The 20,992-nt window shown below is 38.8% G+C and overlaps 1 long non-coding RNA gene across 1 annotated transcript; it reads left to right on the top strand.

Moving 5' to 3' along the window:
* Positions 1-3,683: 3,683 nt before the first annotated feature.
* Gm34933 lies at positions 3,684-16,207 on the top strand. Its single transcript, XR_377949.3, has 3 exons — positions 3,684-3,896; positions 5,602-5,806; positions 16,084-16,207. It is a non-coding gene; the product is annotated as a predicted gene, 34933 (long non-coding RNA).
* Positions 16,208-20,992: the final 4,785 nt, after the last annotated feature.

Here is a 20,992-nt window from a genome sequence, read left to right as displayed (position 1 = left end):
GATAGTGTTGTTTTAATCCTAGGTGTAGGATTGTGGCTGCTTCAGGTTGCTCACAACAGCTAACTATGATTTGTCTCATTCTCTGGCAGAGATGTGATTCTGCCCGCTAAAGATAGTTTATGTTTGAAATTCTAGGGAATCTTAAGAAGGTATAAAAGGTCATTATAGCTACCACCTCTGTGGCTAGTCCCTGCTGTTGCTTCTGCTATTTGCTGGGTTGCTGGATTGCTGTTTTCTGGATTGCTGGTTGTTGGTTGGAGCTATCTAAATGACAAAGATTGGACCTGCACCTCCCTGGCTTAATGCCCCATAGATTTCAAAGTAGTCAAAAGAGCTCTATGACCACTTTCCTCTCTAACTTTCTTTCTCACCTATCTAGTGTTGTGGGCTTTGATGGAATTGGGGTGGAGAAGTGTGGTAGATATAAAAACCCAATAAAGATCCACATGATCTTTGAACTGCAAGGCCACATGCCCTGTTCACAGTCAAGCAGAATGTGGTTATGACAACTTATATATGCTCATCCCAGGGAGCTGCAGGCTTAGAAGGTGTGGCCCTGTTAGAATAAGGGTGTCACTGTGGGTGTGAGTTATAAGACTCTCATCCTAGCTGCCTGAAAGTCAGTATTCTGCTAGCAGCCTTCAGATGAAGATGTCAAACTCTCAGCTCTTCCTGCACCATGTCTGCCTGGATACTGCCATGTTCCTACCTTTGTAATGATTGACTGAACCTCTGAACCTGTAAGCCAGCCTCAATTAAATACTGTCTTTTTAAGACTTGTCTTGGTCATGGTATCTGTGCACAGTAGTAAGACAGGGGTCAAGATTTCTTAGCAAAATGCTCAACTTTAAACTTCAAATTGCCCTCCAAAGAGGTGGATAAAAGTTCCTGGACTCTGGAGATTCGTGAGTACATGCTGCTTAGAATCAATCCTGTAATGACACATGCTACTGTCTCCTTTAAGAGTCATTCATCAAAACAAAGTTCAAGGGCATTTTGTGGAAGTAGTCATTGTCAAAGGTCTTTGCAAAATCAGAAAAGACTCAATTTGGAGACAGAGCTGGAGTGTTGCATTTAACACCAATGCTTGGAGCATTGACAGTCAACAAATTATGGTGTATTCTTTTGAAAAATCTTCTCAGATTGGAATATAAGCAAATGCTTTGATACAATAAGCCAGCAAGTTTTCTAAGTACCAGCATTAGGTTTCTGCTTCCTTGTGGTTCTATTCCTTCTTTGGGGACCCCTACACATGAATTTTAATAACAATTCCCTAATAATATCCAGCCTTCCCGCAGAAAATGAATGACCTTCAAACACATTCAAGGAGGTTCAAACAACCAATGGTAGCATCCATAGTTGTACAAAAAAAAAAATCCTGATGAAAAAAATCATTAAAATTTGCATGCTTAATCACAAGCAAGTCAATTTAACTTCCCCCCAAGCCATGTATATCCATGGACTGCCTACTTTCTATGTGGGAATCTTATGTGCAGTCAGACAGTAAACAGTATGTCAGCTCTTTACACTGCTTTGGCACTGTGAATGCTGTCATGTTTGCAGGGGAAAAAATTAGTAAACTGTGAAATTGGAATTTAATTGTGATAAGATAGTCTCTCAAAAAGTCACTTAACAATGGACAGCATGCAAGAAGTTTCCTTCCCACACTTGGCTCTACTTTAATTAATCACAATGACAGTTTCTCAGCAGATGCCTGCTTGATAAGCCACTTAATATATGTGCTTATCCTGGTGGCTACACATGGGTGACATCACTTGGGGATCTAGGAAAAGAAGGGAAAAGGCCAGGAATGTTTCAAGTCATACAAGTTACTGAGAATGTAAAAATAAAATATTCTCAGTTGCATTTGCACCTGAAGTATGTCATTATCTGAAGGAAAATGGAAACCTAGCCCTGAGGTTTGAAAGATGAACTGACTATGAATTTTGAAGAAGTTGTTTTTAATAAGGTTCTAAAGTAAAATTTAAAGACTAGTAGCTAACCTACCTATTTAATTTCAAATGTCCACCAGTATCAGAGTCCTTAACACCTTTAATTCATTTCTTTCATCCTCCTTAAAAAGAGTCCATGTTTTTAATTTATGTTTTACAAAGTGGTGAGCTTAAAGTATGGAACCTGAAGTCTTCTATAGTATCACCTGCCAGGTTCTGAATGACAATCATTCTCTTTAGAGGGACCAGTGTTCCAGGAAAACAGTATTCACTATGTCATATTATGTACCTAGCAAATATCCATCACTCAATCAGCAATCATCAACTGATCAGTCAACAAGGATAGTAAAGCATATAATATATAGAGCAAATGTTCACAGTTTAGCCATTCAAAAATTAGTTATTGAAAATTTCCAATATAAATTTCAATTTTTTGGTCTCTCAATGTCTTGTTTATTGATATTCACCATGTTTCACTGAATGGGCCTTTAAAATCCGTGGATATTTTTTTACTAGGATTTGGAAGCATGAATTCAATAGCACAGACAGGATCAAAGAAGTATCCTTGACCTTCATCATTGAAAGATTCTGCTTCTTTGTTCATTTTGAGACCTTCCTCTTGGAAGTTAATAACATGCTGAAGTTGAGAATGGAAAAATCAAGAGGACAGCAGCCCACAGGCTATATAGATGTTGATAAGATGTAATCTGCCATAGGCACCTTACTGGAGCATCCTTAACACCAACTACAAAATGCAGAAGAAAGGCAAAGGCATACATTAAATACAATAGATAAGTTTCATGGCCTTACTTGACACTGAACTTGGGAGTTGGCATTTGAATGATTCTTCAAAGTGGAAAACATTCTTGGGCTATTTGGACAGAAGTCTGATTTATGCTATCAGGAAGATAAACTGTTATTTGCTATTTTACAAATGGAAAGAGCTAGTATTCTAATGTCATGGTTGGACTTTTGAAATAAATTGTGTATGAGAGAATTTAAAATGAGGTTTAGATTTGCAAGAGTACTTCAGAGAAGTGAACCAACATGACATGAATGCTAAACTTACCCTAAGAGGAATGATTGCTGGAAGGAAAGAAGTTTGAGTTTAGAAAAATGAATGCTCAGAGACACATGATAATTTTTGAAGAGCATTTAAAATTTGCATGCAGATCTTGTACTTGGTGTCACACCCACTAGCTGAGGGTCTTTCAGCCATTGATAACTTCTGGGAGAAGGAGACTCAGTTGTCTTTAAGGATGTGGCATGTGAAATAAGCCATACTCTGATGAATGGTCACACATCCAAAAGTATATGAACAGCCCAAATTGGATTCAGTGGGATTTTAAAAGATGAGGACACAAAGTTAGGTTGGTGTGGACAGGAAGTTGATCCAAGAGAAGTCAGCACATGACTGTAATCAACATACATTGCATGAAATTCTCAAAGAACTAATTAAAATGAGGGAGAAAAAATATGTGGATAAAAGACAGACAGATTTTCCTATTGTAAAAGCCAAAAGAAACCAAAGTATGTGTATCTATGTGTGTATATCTTTCTCTGCGTGTGTATGTATATGTATGTGTATATGTATGTATGTGTGTGTGTGTGTGTGTGTGTGTGTGTGTGTGTGTGTTAAATGAAATCTTCTAGCTGGACAGTTTCACCAATTTAAGACCATGTGATATAAAATATTTCTTCTCAAAAGTTGTTTTCTTACCTATCAGTAGGGTATTTTGAGGGACCTACTTACATAATACTCAAGACAATCCTTGTGTGGCTTCACATTCACTTATATTTCAGAGGGGAAACTTCATCTTTTAAAGAGGATTGGTCGGATGATTAAGGATATTCTGCATGCCATAGGAGCAGCTAAATGAAAATAAAGTTCCTTGTAGCCCATTACCCTGAGCGATTCGAAGTTGGAACAAACTTTACTAGAAGGTAAGTGGACTTCACCTTTGGAGGATTCCCCCCCCAAAAAAAAGCCAAGGTTAGAATTTCCTATCAGTCCTTTGTTAGACCCAGACTTCTGAGAGCCTCTTGGTCCATTGAAAGATGTCAGCGATTATCCATGAGATAATGAACCATGAATGGAAAGAGACATTTGGACCACATGTCTGGAATAACCTTAGCCCATACGAGAGGTTAGAGGAAATGCTTTCCCCTATTTTAGAACAAACAAAAAAAAAAACCTTGCATGGCAGTTTGTTGCCTAAGAATTCTGCGTTGTATGGCATTAAGGTGACTGCTGCTTTAACCACAGAGGCTGGCTGAGAAATCTGGGAAGCTTGGTAATTCAGTGACTGAATATGAAATCAGACCAGCTGGTGGTAAAGTCTCCCTCCATGCACATCACAGTTATTACTTTAATATGCTCAGGTTGCTCATCAGAAACTGGGCAAGGCAGTGGCTAGTTCACCCGGCTCCAAGGAGAATTGAGGGGAATGCATACAATACTCCTAGTGGAAGGGAGAACTGTCACCACCACAACTGTAATAGCAGAATAGAATTCTTTTTAAGGGACTGAAGAGACAGCCCAGTGGATGAAGACTTCCAATGTGAGTGTGAGAACCTGGGTTTGAATCCCTAGAATTCATGTAAAGATGGCTGCTTAGCATAGACTCCTCTGATGAGATGTGGCACAGAGCAAGGGAAATTTCTGGAAGCTCACAGGTCAGCTAGCCTTGCTGATGAAGTGAAGCACACAAAGTGACTCAGTCTCAAACAACAGATACCTAAGGTAGGTCCTCTGATTTCCATAGTTTCACAGTAGCATGTATGCTTGACACTCCCATACACATCTAAATATCACACACACACACACACACACACACACACACACACACACACACTTTTTAGCATGGTTAATACTGACCTGGCTTTTTTCATTTACTTTGCTTCTCTGTTGTCTCCTGCTCAGGGATTTAATTGCTTGATACAGAGTCTGTCTCACATTAAGTCATCTGAAGAGGTCAGGATGCATGCAGCCATCCAGTATTCCTCATAACTGAACAAGAAGGTACATTAGCCTAGATAGTTTTTGCAACTCAAAAGTGACATTTATGAGTTTTCCAGTAGAAAAAGAATATTCCATCTCCAGTAGTGAGGAAATAAGAAAAGAAACTGAAAACAGGATTTCTGCTTTATTCTTTAATCATGAAAGCACACAGACACTAAACATGACCTTACAGTGTGAGAGAATGAAAAAAAAAATCCAAATCTCAGCCTTTCTTACTGATGCTTTGACAATACAGCCTCTGTCAACATACTTGAGGCATAAGAATAAAAACTCCAGCTATCATTAAAAATGTAATCTACAGAGAACTGGACCAGGGTGCAGGGAGGTTCAGAAGGTGGCCTAATTTATGTGCTTTCAAACATCTAATCTGAGAAAGGGTAGATGGCATCTACTTATTTGAAGTTAGTATTCCACCAGGGCAGTGGACATGACTTATGGGGTGATATGCTATCACCAGGAACCAGCTAATTGCTGCTTTCAAACAGAACCTACACATTATTTTTATTTGATTAGCAAGCATGATCATTTTGTTCCCTACAAGTAAGAATCTTCGTGTATTTCTTTTTTAAAATTACAAGCTTCAAAGTCTTCAGAGCAATAGCTGTATTTTCTTATTTTATTTTTCAGGATGACAGTTGGTGCCCCAGGTGCATCTGCCTCACTGCTCACCTTAGCTCATCTCCATAACTGCCCCGTCTATCTCTGCACCCAAGATTCACTCAAAAAGGCTACACTGCGCTATGTTGCTTCCCTGGAGCTTGTTACAGAGAATTTCTTTACCATTTGAGGAATGTGTTCAAGATGCCGTGACAGATTTGCCGAAATCCTTCCGGTACAGTGTGTGACATGTGATATATATCAGAACAGCCTTCATATCCTCAGTATTCCCCGACTCCTTGTTCTAGAAATTTCATTTACCTCAAGAGGAATATTGAATCTGAAAGCTTTGGCGCAGGAAGTGGCCTTGAGTAAACTTTGAGACCTTTAGTACTTGGCCTACTTTTTTATTTTTTCTTTATGTAAAACTACATTTTTCTAGAGAAATTTCTAATTTCTTTGCACCAAGTTGTATAAACAGTACTTAAGACATTTTAGTTTTTTGGTTTTTTTTTTTTTTTTTTTTGTCTTGGGCAAGTGAAATGGCTCAAGAGGTCAAGGAACTAGCTGCTAAATTCAAAGGCATGTACCATGGCACATGACCCCACTCTTGAAAAAGGGAAAGAAGTAAACCTATAATCATTAAAAAAAAATACTTAGTGCCAAAAGAAATCTTTTTTATTCTAGGCAAATCTGCTGAAGACTCACTAAATTCCAATAATTTATTATGCTCCCAACAAAATCATGTCACAATCTATTACTACAGAAGCTTCCTAAAACATACACACATACACATACATGTACATGCACCTATATATGCATGTGCACACACACAAACGCACACACACACACACACAAAACAAGAGGTTTAAAGGACTAACGCTACAATGAGCAGAAAATACCTCAACAAGACACCTCATGCTAGCAAAGAAAACTCCCAGTATCAATCACAGGTTACTTCTTTTTTGAGTTGCTGGTCAATGGGGCTACATAGACCTCTTCAATATAATATAATATATATATATATATAATATTATATTGAATATATATGCATGATATTTCCTATACTCTAGGCTACCATCTAAGACAGTTTTACACCTTGGAGTCTGTAACAAAAGATTTTGACTTATAAGATTGACTGTTCTCATATGTAGTGCTTGGTCCAAACTCGATGTGAAACAAAGGCAGAGCTCATCTACAGGGCAGTTCATGCTCTGCTGTGTACACATCATTTAAGACATGAGATGACTTCCTATCCGGCATGGACAGACCTACATTAGGTTACTCTCTTACAACCCTGGTCTCGTATGCCCATGCTATAAAGAATAACTGGTCTTTCAGTTCAGATATTCAGATGAACATTATCAATAAAGAAAATATCATGGCAGAAAAAAATGTCATTTCTACTGAGAGAAGCCCTTGATATTGGAATGATTAATATTATATTCAATAGAATTCTAACTTCTAATTCTACTTAGAATTATTCATAGTACCACGAATCTTTTCCCAAGTTGTCATTTTTTCATGAGAACAACTGAGAACATGAAGCTGATAGGTAGGTTCCCATTAAAACTGATCGATCTTTTTCTAGCTCTACATGACCCTACAAAGCAGACTTTTTTTTTTTTTTATTTGTAGCTGAAGGTGTGTATTCTGGTGTTGACAGTGTTGATGTGTCCACTGTCATTTTGTGGCGAGTTACACGGTCAGATTCTCAACTTACATTTGTATAGACTCGATACTACTGCAGTGTTAATATGGGCTTTGTCTCTAAGTTATGGAGTTGTACTTGGGATTCAATGATCCATAAACTCTCTAAAATAGAACCTCAGTTTTGCTTTATAAGTGTGATTGGTTAAAAGTAGTTATTGAATACCCTTAATAAGTTTTCAAAGAAATACATAGAACCTTAAATACTATTAATAGCCATATGTTGTGTTGCCTCTATATTTTGTTAGATATTCATATCAATATGAATGAAAGGAGACTTGGCAGTTTTCAGCTATCTTATGTTTTCTTTTTTTAATTTTTAATATTTTTAATTAAGTATTTTCCTCAATTACATTTTCAATGCTATCCCAAAAGTCCCCCATACCCTCCCCCCCACTCTCCTACCCACCCATTCCCATTTTTTGGCCCTGGCGTTCTCCTGTACTGGGGCATATAAACTTTGTGTGTCCAATGGGCCTCTCTTTCCAGTGATGGCCAACTAGGCCATCTTTTGATACATATGCAGCTAGAGTCAAGAGCTCCGGGGTACTGGTTAGTTCATAATGTTGTTCCACCTATAGGGTTGCAGATCCCTTTAACTTCTTGGGTACTTTCTCTAGCTCCTCCATTGGGAGCCCTGTGATCCATCCAATAGCTGACTGTGAGCATCCACTTCTGTGTTTGCTAGGCCCCGGCATAATAGTTTTCAGCTATGAGATATTTCTCAATTCCAAGAATCAGGTATAAATAGCATTATCTCTTAGCTTCTTAAGATCTGTTGTATCAGGAATAACATAGACAATCTTACATTACTTATATCAGATACTATGCTGGCATGAGAAAGGTAGACATATCACTCTAAAAATACAAGGTCAGCCTTTCAATTTTATGTTCATAAAACTTTAACACTCAGGATAGAAATAAGTGGATTTTTTTACTGATAAAGCCTTTTTTCAAGTCATTTTAAATCTTTTTTTGAATTGTTTGGTTTTCAGCATTGATTCATCCTATCCCTCTTAAGTAATTAGTGTTTATTACCCATAACCAGGAAGAGAAGAGTCACAATGGGGTATATATTGTTTGTGGTACATGATTGATATTTTGTTCAGAGCATAACCCCAATTTCAGGTTCCATTGTTTTGGGGTTGATAAATCACCTCCTATCCTTTCCCCATTCTTGTTCTCGCTAACATTTTATATAAAAGTACAATTATCACGTATGTTGGACTTACATTCTACAAGTTGAAATGTAGCTAATAAAGTGTAGTGTCCATTTTCTGGTGAGAAAACAACTGAGTGTTTGGCCGTACATCAGTACTAGCATGTTGCCTGAGTGTCAGCTGGCTTGTCTCAAGGTTGCTGGAGGAGTCTGTAATTGCAGCATGCAATTTGCAATTATTCTTTGCAGAACAACTCAACTGAGAAGTTCAGCACCAGGAAAAAGTGTTTTTCCAATTTCCACTTGAGCATGTTGCCTCCTTCTGCCAATTATGTTAGTAGTCTCCCGTGGAAAGCTGAGTTAACGAGTGGCGTGCTTAATACTTTATTTCAGAGATGGTGTAATGTGCTTTATGAACTGATGTCCCAGACAGCTGTCCAGCTGTCCACTACTCCCCCTTTAATTTGACTCTACAGACAAGAATACAGCAAAGATTAAATAAATATATCTGTCAGGCACTTCAGGGGAGCCGTAAATACAGACAATAACTAGAAAAGAGAACTGGTTTTAGACTAATTTCTCTAAATGATTACATTCTTAAGAGGAGAAAATATGTTATGATTCCTTACAGACTCAACCTGGAAGCTTTTATTGATTCTTAGAGCATTTGTGTGTGAAATGATGAATCAGCCTGAAAGACAGAAACTTGAGTCTAAAGTGTGTGTTTTGACCCAAATTTTAATCAGTTCATTCGTGTTCCTCTTTAAGGGTTGTTGGGACACATATAATTTTCTCAAACCTTTTTGAAGAAGAGCCAGATTTATAGTACAATACTCACCATACTTAAGAGTTTTTTGTTTGTTTGTTTGTTTGTTTCATAACATAAAATATTTCCAGTAGCTATGTGATATCATTTTGGAAAATGTCTATAGATATGGTTGGTTAGAAGAAGGTTCCAAGGGGCATGAGACCAGATTTTAGCTTTGATAACAGTCCAGATAATTAAAATTATAGACTTGAGCCAAGGCAAGGCTGAGTGTGGGTCAGTCCAAGAAGAAAAAGCTTATAGTGGAGGTTTCTCAGCCTTTACTTTGCCAACTCACTCAGGCAAGGATCACATATCAGGACAAGGATAGGCAAGGCAGGGATAGGGCAAGAAAAGGAAGAGTTTTGAATTATGCTTCAACATGATTAAAAGACAGCATTTTTCTGACTGATGAGTAGGGATGAAGTGTATATTAAGTACTAGTTTTTCCATAGGTTGGTGGACACATTTTTTTGATCTAATTCTCCTTTCTGGGTGGTGACAGAAAACACTCACCACTGTAATAAATCAGGCTGCCAGTGTAAATGCTAACCTACAAAATAACAGCATTGCTCCCCTGCACCTGAGCCCACAGGGAGAAAAATACATTTTCAGTTTGTCATGGTTTAATAATGTTTAAATGACTCAAATCATTTTCCTAAATGAATTTATTACAGAGTTCACATTCAAGAATTAGCAGTAAGCCATAGTGGACTTGCTAGTTTGTTAATTTCATTAATGTCTATCTTATTATTAGTAATATAGATAGGAAAACTGCATTACCATCCATTGACTCAGGCACAGCATGTTCTAAGCTGGAATTTTAAGAATGTCTCTTTCACCCTTGTAATTTAACTTTACATTGGGACTCATGAATAAACCAGTATGATTTTAAATCCCTTTAATATTGCACTTTCATTCTAGATAAAGTTTTCAAATTTGGGGTGAAGAGAGTAGTTGAGAGCTCTTGCTTCTCTTGCAGAGGATCAGAGTTTGGCCCCAAGCACCTACCTCTGGTGGCTCACAACAGCCTGTAACTCCAGCTCCAGAGGGTCTGTCACCCTTTGCTTCCCTCCAGAAATGTACATCCAGACACATGTGCTGCACACACGCACCCTCATGGACATGCACACATACATACACATGCAAAGAAATACTTTTTAAGTTATAAATTAAACAACAGGAGGATAGTTGTTCCACACAGATGCACTCTAACTGTAGCATTTATTCTTTGTCAGCATCTTTTGTGAACTACCATAATTTACCTTTGTTCCATCCTATCATTCTTCTTTCTCCTTTTTGAAAAACTTTAAAATCATATAATCATATTCAGATGAATACTGGGCTATCTATAGTGTGTTCTAAGAGTCCTTGACTTTTAGATTAGAAGATATTATTATTTATTGAGACAACTTACTTTGAGAAACTTATGAATACTTTCCTAGGGTTTCAATTGCCCTGATAAAATACCATGAGCAAAAGAACCCTTTCTTCCAGGTTTCTGTCATCTTACATTTTATATGTTATTTCCAGGTAGTACTCTGCCTCTTAGGGATGTCAGAACAGGAGCTCAAACAGGCAGGAGCTGATGCAGAGGCCATGGAGGAATGCTTCTTATTGGCTTGCTCTTCCTGGTTTGTTCAACCTGTTTTATTATGGAGCCCAGGACCACCAGCCCAGGGGAGACACCACCCACAGTGCACAGGGCCCTTTCATGTCAATCAACAATAAAGAAAATCACTATGAGCTTGCCCACATGCCCAGATAATGGAAGTATTTCCTCAACTGAGATACCTTCTTCTAAAATGTCTCTAGCTTGTATCAAGTTCACACAAAACTAAACAGCACAAAGAGATACCTGGAAAGTAAAAGTGTCAAAGTTGTTCATACTTTAATATCAAGGGCAAACTGAAATCAATGGTAGACAATGAAATTTTCCTCAGAAAGGCCCACTGTCTGTTTCCTTCTGCATAAAACAAGGGAGACACCCATCATTCAGTTTTCCATGGGTTTTTCCATGCCACTCAACTTGATTTTTTTGCTCCTGGACACCAGGATATTTCCCCAGCCTTCATCCTGCCTGTCACATCCATCAGTATTCATACAATTGCTCATGAAAGATATGCTCAACTCATCTTTCTGTAAGCTAACACTCTATCAGGATGACATGTATTGAAGAAACAAGCACCAAATGATCACAACCATGAGGAATCTGTAAAGGAAGACATTCTAGGCTGTTCACTGGTAATGCTGCCCCGAACTGGCTAGGGCATGAAGACTGGCTCTGAGATGTAAAACTTGGTTATTTGGAGATAGAAAACAAAATAAACAAAACAAAACAAAAACAACAAACAACAACAAAGGTGCCAGACATGAATAAAGAGGCAGCAGGAGGGATCAAGCTCCCACTGTCACCATCTTCTTCCACTTTTGGGGGGAACATTTAAGAATATTTATTTACCCTTTTGCATCACATAGGCTGACCATGGAAGGGTTTATGCAGGAAAATGACACAATCAGATTGGTGTTTGAGATAGAAAGAAGGAATACCATGGAATTCCTACAAGCCACACTTCTTCATTAACATCACTCTACAGACTATAGTTGCAAAGGAAGTCATATTAAATTTCTCTTTGGGACACTTGAATGACTTAGTCTCAATCTGCCATTATTTCTATTGTAAATCCATTAAGCAGATGCTTAGCTGTTTCACAGGTGGTGGTAAAAGATTGTAGGCATGGTAGTCCAGAGAGGCACTGATTATTTTAACTGTTAAACGAGACTTGTTAGATCCAGCCTCTGCTGTTTATTCACAAAGATACACACACACACACACACACACACACACACACACACACACACACACACACATCTCCATAGAGATTTCCTTTTTTATTTTTATTTTTATTTTTATTACTGGTGGGAATATGTAAAATAGGTTAGGAAATTTTGTGTTGGAATTTGCAGTGTGGAATGTAGATTGTGTGTGTGTGTGTGTGTGTGTGTGTGTGTGTGTGTGTGTGTTCAGAGTACCCTTTGGCCTTGGGTGTCTTCCTCTATCACTCTCTGCCTTATTTTTCTCTCCCTGAGTCTGGAGCTTGTTTAACTCCACTGGCTGGCCAGCGAGAGCCCTAGATATACCTGTCTTCACTTCCCTACTGCTATGGTTACAGAAGAGTGAGGCTTTCTCTGGATTTTGCACGTGTTCTGGGAATTAAACTGAGGTTCTCCTGCTTGCACAGCAAATACTATCCACCAAGCCATTGCTCCATCTCCCGGGTATAGTTTTACTCATGAAATCTAGGGCTGTTTTCTGAATGTCCTGGGACTTCTGCAAAGGTGATTGGCAGAAGGCCATAGATATAGCTATCTGGCCTCTGTTTTTGGGAAATGTAAAAAAAAGGCACCATCCCATGCTACTGCTGGCTACTATCTGCCCCCCACACCCCTCACCCCCAGTCTCGCCTCCTCCATGGCTAGCCTCATGCAGTGACTGCCCATCTCATGGTTCTCTTGCTGTAGATTCTACTCACATCTCCAGCCACCCACCCCCCTGTAGTCAGTGGTCCCAAATCCCAGTACAGTAAAATCAAGATTCTAGAGGCTTGTGATTTATCAGTAGTTGACCTTTGACCTTTTCTATATATATAAAAAAAATCTTCGAGACCTTCATTATCTTTCTACCTTCCCTTCCTGCTGAATCATTGCTCCGACCAATCATTCTTAGGATTTAGCCTATTGTCTGTCATCAAAGCAACTGACATGAAGACTCAGTTATAACAAGTCCCAATATCACCTGCCCCTCCTAAACTCCATATGTTTGGAAGGTGCTGCTGTTCTGTGTACCACTACCCCTGAGCAGCATCATTCAGCAGGCTTTAGAACTCACACTGATGAACTCACACAGACTCCTCTGCCCATCTGCTCGAAATTTGATGCCTGAGCCCTGGGTGTATTTATTCCTACATATCTGCATTAACTCAAAATAACTAGTATTTTAAAAGTGAGCCAGAATCATGACAATGCATATACTTGATTTCATTATTTTCCCTGTTTAATTCAGCCACCTTTATAAAGGACACGACTGTGTTCCTATTCCAGAATATAAATATCAGACTGTGTTTAAGTCTTGTAGCAAAAGACGGGATTGTTTTTGCTCTTTCTTTATTAGGGCTAATTTAAATCTGTGTAAAGATTTTCAGTTCACCATTAATTTCCAGCCAAATGACATTTGCTTAAAGTAAGAAATATAATTTGCTTACCAAAATTTATTTTGTTATTAATATGAAAGAGATTGCATAACAATGATTTTTAAAATGGATTTTGTTATTAGGATATGCCATGACCCATCTTCGAAAAAAATCGAATCCTGCAAACCACATGTTTTTATCAGCATGGATATCTTTGTGAATTGAGGCCAACATTTGAAAGTTTAATTGTTCTGTTTTCTAGTATGGGTTGGGGAAAACTAATGAACCTAGAAATCAAACCTCTATTCAACCAGTATTCCAGAAGTTCTACCAATCTAGTAATATTAGAATCAGCTGAAACAGAGCCATCTCTGCTGTCTTTTGTTAGCTTCTACATATTTCTGGCCAGGATCCATAAAGTGAATACGAGCAATGGAAAGTAGAGGTGCTGATGTTCTAAGATAATACCTACAAAGTATTGCAAGAGCCAGGCATCTTTCCTAGCGTGTAACATGCATTAAAGAAATTTAACTCTCTTAAGATCCCAAGATTTTAAGTACCTTCATTGACCCCATTCTTTTTCAAGTGAAAATGATGAGATGTTACAGTGTGAGAGACTAACAAATCTTTTACTACCTGCATCTCTGCATGCTTCACTTAAAACTGTTCTGGGATCATTTCCCCCTATAAGACAATTCATAGGAACAGATGCAATTTTGGAGCTCACTAGCATTGCAGGAAGACAAAGGTTCATTCCTTACTCACTGAATTCCTTCCACTTGGCTCTCTAAAATCTCCAAACACTGCCCTGGCTGTCCCCATTAATGTTAAGATTTGGATTCACCATTTTGAACCACAGTTTCTCCCAGGTTCACTTGCAACTTATTCTAAAATTACACAAGTATAAAAGAAGTTTAAGAGGTTTACAGTGACTGTTGTCGGTGTTCCAAAAGAAAACTTCTTCCATCATCCATTTCTTGTGTTAAGGGATGTCTCTTCCTAGACTGTAAGTTCATAACAGTTGAGCGATCATAATAGCAGCTTCCTTGAATTGCCTGGGCCTGGATTTGGGATATTTGCTACTGAAGCAGTAGCCCTGAGTCAACAGTGAAGAGTTTTGGAGATTTGCAGGTTCTAGGTCTATGTAGATTTACTTTCGCATCCTCAGCACTGGTAAAATGCTGGATGCATAGGAAATGCTGAATAAGAATGAGCTGAAAATGAATGGCCGCTGGGCTCACTTTCAGAGGTAGAAGGCTTAAGTCCAGCAGAAGGCTTTCCAGGCAGATGGAAGAACATTTGTGAAGTGGGAGACAGTATGGTCACATGCCATATGATGATATTTTACTTAGTGATGAACTACTTATAACACTATGGTCTCATAACCTTATAATGGAGCTAAAAATGTTTTATCACATTTTGACATCATACTTGCCCCAGCACTGCAGTGCAGCACATTGTGTGTTTGTGGTGATGTTGGTAAAAACAAATTTGGGCAGCCAGTCAGATAAAAAGTACACTGCATTTATGTATAGTAAATGATACTCAACTATGATATAATGGCCCTGCTACAGGTTTCTTTACTATCATTATCTTGGAATATATCATTCTTCATATAACAATTATTACTGGAAAGCTGCTGGGTTAGCTGGCAGCATCCTGGGTACCTCATGTTCATCAAGTTCCCTGGTTGTACCAAGAAGTTGGCTGAGTGAGTGGCATAACCCAGCAAGATGTGTCCCAAGCATACTCCATGATGTTTGCCTGATGACAGAGCCAGCCAATGATGCAGTGCTTAGAATAGCTTCTTGCTTTTGAATAATACACAACTATATAAGATATACAAACATGAAGTCCATGCATTTGAGGAGTAAACAGAGTCAATGCAAAGTCATGCTATGTGTGGGTAAGGTAAGGGTATATGATCCAGATCACTAAGGTTTTGTGTTTTATGGTAATTAGATGAATTGCCTCATGGTATGAAAAGCAAAAACTAAAGAATTCAAAGGAGGATCTCAGTACAGTACAGTACAGTACAGTATTACACATTGATAGCTATTTGGGCAGGATAGAGCAGTCATAAAAAGAGTGAGAAGAATGAATAGACTAGATGAAGGAAGATGGACCAGGTCATAAACTATCACAGCTGTATAGCAAGAGATACTGAATGCATTTATTGGAATGGTAAAGATGATAGAAAATGGGAAAGGGAAGGAAAGGGTAGTTATGAAACTGAGAGTCAGTAAAATTAACAAGCCTGTCCATGTACTAACCAGCTTAGGAAGAATTGGTTGTACCTTCTTGGTACAACCAGGGAACTTGGTGAACAAGAGGTACCCAGGATGCTGCCAGCTAACCCAACAGCTTTCCAGTAATAACTGTTATATGAAGAATGATATATTCCAAGATAATGATAGTAAAGAAACCTGTAGCAGGGCCATTATATCATAGTTGAGTATCATTTACTATACATAAATGCAAAAGGGAGGGATTTGAAGTTACTCCCAGATATCCTTCCTCTCCTCTTTCCCTCCCCTCCCCTCTCCTCCCCTCCCTTCCTCTCCTCTTCTTTCTTCTCAACACCTTGCTTGCCTTGCTGCTCCTATGGCTCATCCCTACTCATGATTGTGGTTTTCCATTTATTAAAGAGTAAAGAGAAGAAGGCTGGAAGAAAACTTGAGCTTTCATCTGTGAGCAGCTGTTGAAGTTGGCATTGAAAACACAGCCTTCGGACTAAGAAAGCCAATAGATCCCAAGTTGGGCCTATCACTGGACCTCCTTTCCTTCTGTCTCTTTTCCATTTTTGTCCCTGTAGTTCCTTTAGACAGGAATAATTCTGGATCAGAGTTTTTGACTGTGGGATGGCAACCCCATTCCTCCACTTGATGTCCTGTCTTTCTACTGGAGGTGGACTCTACAAGTTCCCTTTCCCCACTGTTTGGCATTTCATCTAATGTTCCGCCCTTTGAGTCCTGAGAGTTTCTCACCTCCGAGATCTCTTATACTTTCTAGAGAGCACCCACCACCACCACCACCACCACCACCAGTGGGTTGCATATTTCCATTCATTCTTCTGGCCCTCAGGCCTTCTCTCCTGTCTCCTTCTCCCTTAAACCTGGTCATGTTCCCATTTTCCCCTCCTCTCCCCTCTTGCACCCAGGTCCCTCCCTTCCTTTGCCTCCTGTGATTGTTTTCTTCTCCCTCCTGAATGGGATTGAAGAAGCATCCTCATTTGGGCTCCAAGGCCTGATACTATTAACTGATGCTATGGTGTGCTTATAGCCTAGCATGGCTGTCCTCCAAGAAGCCCAACAAGCAACTGACTGAGTCAGACACAGAAACTAAGACCCAAGCATTGGACTGAAGTCTAAGACCCCTGTGGTTGAACTAGGGAAAGGCTGGAAGAAGATGAAGAGGGTGGCCCCATAGGAAGACCAGCAGTTTCAACTAATCCTGACCCCTAAGATCTCTCAGACGTTGAACTACCAACCAAGCAACATATACGAACTGATCTGAGGCTCCACAACACATATATAGCAGAGGACTGGCTGGCCTGGCCTCAGTGAAGAAGATGCACCTAACCCTCTAGAGACTTGAGGCCCCAGGGAGTGGTGAGGCCTGACGGTGGGGAGGGGGCATCCTCTTGGAGACAGGGAGGAGGAATGGGATGAAAAATTATGGGAGGGCAAACTGAGAGGAGAGCAATGACTGGATTGTAAAAAAATAAAAGTAATTTAATTAATTGACTAACTAATTAAAATTGCAAAGAAGGAAAAGAAGGTCAATGGACTAAGTGCAATTATCAAACAGAATGATGCTATTATCAATGTGAAATATTTTCCCTAAAGTAAAAATATCGACTATTTGGCAACACTGTATGTCACTACTGTTATGTATTTTCAAATACACATTTCACATAAAACTGTACATTGCATTAGAGTTGAAAGAAAAGTACTTTAACATAGCCACTACACAAAACACAGTTCATCGTGAATGCCTGAATACTCCACTCTGTGCTAGTAACAAAAAGAGTGTTTCTTTTAGTGTTCATGTGTATTGTTATTTTAAACATATTAGACTACTTTATAACTGTGTCTTTAAGAAGAAAACAAGACTGTTTCGCACAATAGATATCATGTTCTAAATGTGATAATAAAGATCTTATTTGAATGTTTCAAAAACTATCGACTACTACCGACTTTCCTATTTATATATTTATTTTTAGATTAAGAAACTTAGGTTGTGTGTGTGTTTGTCTGTGTGTCTGTCTGTATCTACATATATTTATGTATGGAGGTATGTGCACATGGGGGTCAAGTGTCTATGGAGGCTGGAAGAGGGTATAGGATCTTCTGAAGCTTGGGGTATAAGTAGTTTTGAGCCTCCTGATATGGGTAGTATGAATTGAACTTAGGTTATCTACATACTCTTAACTGCTAGACCCTCTCTTCAGTGACAAATACGATATTTTTTTTAAAAGTGAGGAACTCATGTGCGTTTTCAGTGTGTCCTACACAAATATTCAGAGATGATTGCTAATAATTTTCAAATAAATGTTAATGCAGAGTGGTCCATCCATCAATCATGTGCCCATTTGTGCAACTTCTTTTTGTACCTTGTTCTTCTAATTTAACACATGGCATTTGCCATCTAGCATGCAGGGAGGATGACTTTGCTTGCAAACGTACAATAGCTCACTACTTGAGAAGCTTGCTGACCTCACCTGGCACTAGCAGCTAAGATATAATTCACTTCATGTCAGCCATGCCATGTGGAGGCTTATGATGGAAGCTACCTGACAAGGTGAGCTGCTGTGTCTTTCCAGGTGCCTTTTGCTCTTCTGTCTGCACATTAATAATTCTAACCTTTACTGTCTTATTGATCAGCTCCCAGGTGAGGTCCCCATTGCCCATCCTGGGGAAATCCTCACAATGCCTCGTTCAGCCATCTTCCTGATTTTCTGTTAAGGCCTTGACATTGTTTCTGGGACTAAACAGGGGGGATTTTATACCTCTAACCCAAACCATTTCTCTTTGTTTCTTAAGAAGACAGAAAAAAAAATCCAAATGACTGTCATCCTTTATCAGAGGTCCTTGGAAAAAAATATTTTTTTCTTGAGGTCTGACAGTGAGGGCAAAGAGAATTTTATCACAGTACTGGAATGCTAACCAACTCTGCTGTCGCTTTCTCAAAGAGGCTCTGTGGAATGGAGGAAAAAAGTTGTTATGATAACCTTTAGAAAGTCAAGTGATTGATGTGCAGACATTCCGAGATAAAATATAACCCCTAAAATATAGGATGTGGGAAAGCAATTTTTAAATTATATGGTGAGAATGGAAACAAAATTAGCATTCTTTTAGAGCACTTGATGTATCTCCAGCAGCTGGCTGCTCCTCCTGGAAACTGGGGAATACCTCTCATTGCCTGAATTTTACTGATACATTCATATACTGTGCTTCCTGCCTTGAGCATTTTAGAAACTTTAACTGTAAACAGCATGCCTAGCCCGCCAGGTGACTGTATATTCCAACAGTACAGATGGAGAAGCAGCAACCTGGGGGTCTAACTGCATTGCGGTGGGCTCTTAGGCACGGTGAGGAATGGGAATGGGAACTCTGAGTAGTTTTCCTTGTTAAAAACAAGTACTTTTTCTCTGAAACTTGGGATAGTTTCTGCTTCCTCAGCATTTGCTGTTCTGGGAACAAAAGCCTTGGGTTTATAAAGGCTTTTCTCACTTCTTCTCACTTCGAGTCTTCCTGTTTTGAATGTGATTGTAAACCCCTTTCCATGGGTAAGGCTTTTGTGGCCCAAGTATGGCCATTTGGTGTAGTCTATTTCCCTGATCATTCTGTGTTTGTAGAATGAGGACTCCTAGAACAATTTTAACTGCGGCTTGAATTCTTTTACGCTTCTGTTGGCAAGTGGATTCTTAAGAAAATACAATTGTAAATAAAACCAACTAGAATCATAAGAACCAAACAAACAGGAGTAAGACGAGTTGTGTGTCTAGTTCCGGTATTCAAATGTGCCTGAAGAGAGACTCCTGGAGCTCTTGTCACCTGAGTCATGTACGTGAGGCATTCCTCCTGATAAAATTAAGATTCTTTCATCAGTGCAATGAAACCATGCTGACATAAACATATTACAGCCTTTATAACTTGATCCTTGAATATGGACTATTTCATATGTCCCTTTGCAAATCATATGTGTGCATGATGTCTAGATGTATAAGTATGAATGCATATTTTTATGTGGGAGAAAAAAATTATGTACATGTTATGGTGTATATGTGAACCGAGGCAACCTTCAAATGTTGGACCTTGCCTTTCCACATTGTTTGAGATGTATCCCAGATTACCCATCCTGAAAATTCCCATCAACTCTTCTGTTTCAGGTTCATATCTCTCTATGGGGCGAACTAGAATGATAGGCATCTCAGTCATTGTATCAGGCTTTTATATCGGTTCTGGGAATCCCAACTAAAGTCTTAAGGATTTGGGCAAAAAGCACTTTTACTCATTGAGCCATTTCCCTAGTCCTATAACATAATTATTTTTCTTAGAAATATTTTTTAATTTCAAATTTTATTTTATATGTATGGGGTTTTGCCAGGATGTATATACACAATGTATATGCAGTGTCAACAGTGGCCAGAAAAGGGTGTTAGAGTCCTCTAAGACATGATTTACAGATGCTTACGAGCCATAGCATAACAAATAGTTAATAAAAGTTCCTGTAACCTAGAATCAAAAGTTATTCAGGAAGAGAAATTAATTAAGAGGGCAGTGTTGCAAATAGTGAAATGAAATATTATGAATTTTTGAAAGATGCAGAAGCATCTCAAGTGCATTTTTTTATGTATGAGCATAGTTTTGTGAGCATTGTTAGATGTTTTTCAGAATTAATTCTAGAGCTATTAGTCATAATTCCTTTAGCCCAGTAATGGAGTGCCAGTTACTCTGGGTCAGAACTGGGCACCTGTGCATTCTGTGTCTTTTTCATTTTTCTTCCCTTCCACTCCACAGACAGGATGCTCTTTTATTATGAAGTCGTGGTACAAGCTTATGTACTGCTCAACCGTGTGTGTGAATTTGGCAGAAAGTATCTAATGTTTGTGTTTTAAAGGTCAACACTGGACATGGATAAGAAATGAGCTACAGTTGTGTCTTTGAGATATGCCTTCCCACTAAGTGGGCATTGTTTCTAGATTGTCCATCAATGTCTCCTCACAAAGCAGAAGAGGGATGGAGAGTGTATGCCAGTCATTAATCCCAACCAAGTTCAAGGCTTATTAGGCAGATAACTGACCCTAAATAGTCTGCAAGTTTGAAAATTAAATTTTTCATCTCAATCACTGAATGAATTTTGGTCTAGGGCTACCAAATTACTAATCTTCTCTCATGTAAAAATACCTCCATGTATGTCTCCTGGTGTCTTATCATCCTACCATCTCATGAAAGCAGGCAGAGGAGCATGAGTGGAAAGTTGCAAGGGTGGCTAATATCTCTTCACAGTGCTTGCATCAATATCTGACTTGGGATGTTCTGGAATGGTTAT

The sequence above is a fragment of the Mus musculus genome, chromosome 6 (genome assembly GCF_000001635.26).
Source record: "Mus musculus strain C57BL/6J chromosome 6, GRCm38.p6 C57BL/6J".
Classification (NCBI taxonomy): domain Eukaryota; kingdom Metazoa; phylum Chordata; class Mammalia; order Rodentia; family Muridae; genus Mus; species Mus musculus.
The sequence above is the reverse complement of the archived record's forward strand: the minus strand, read 5'-3'. Positions and strand labels throughout refer to the sequence as shown.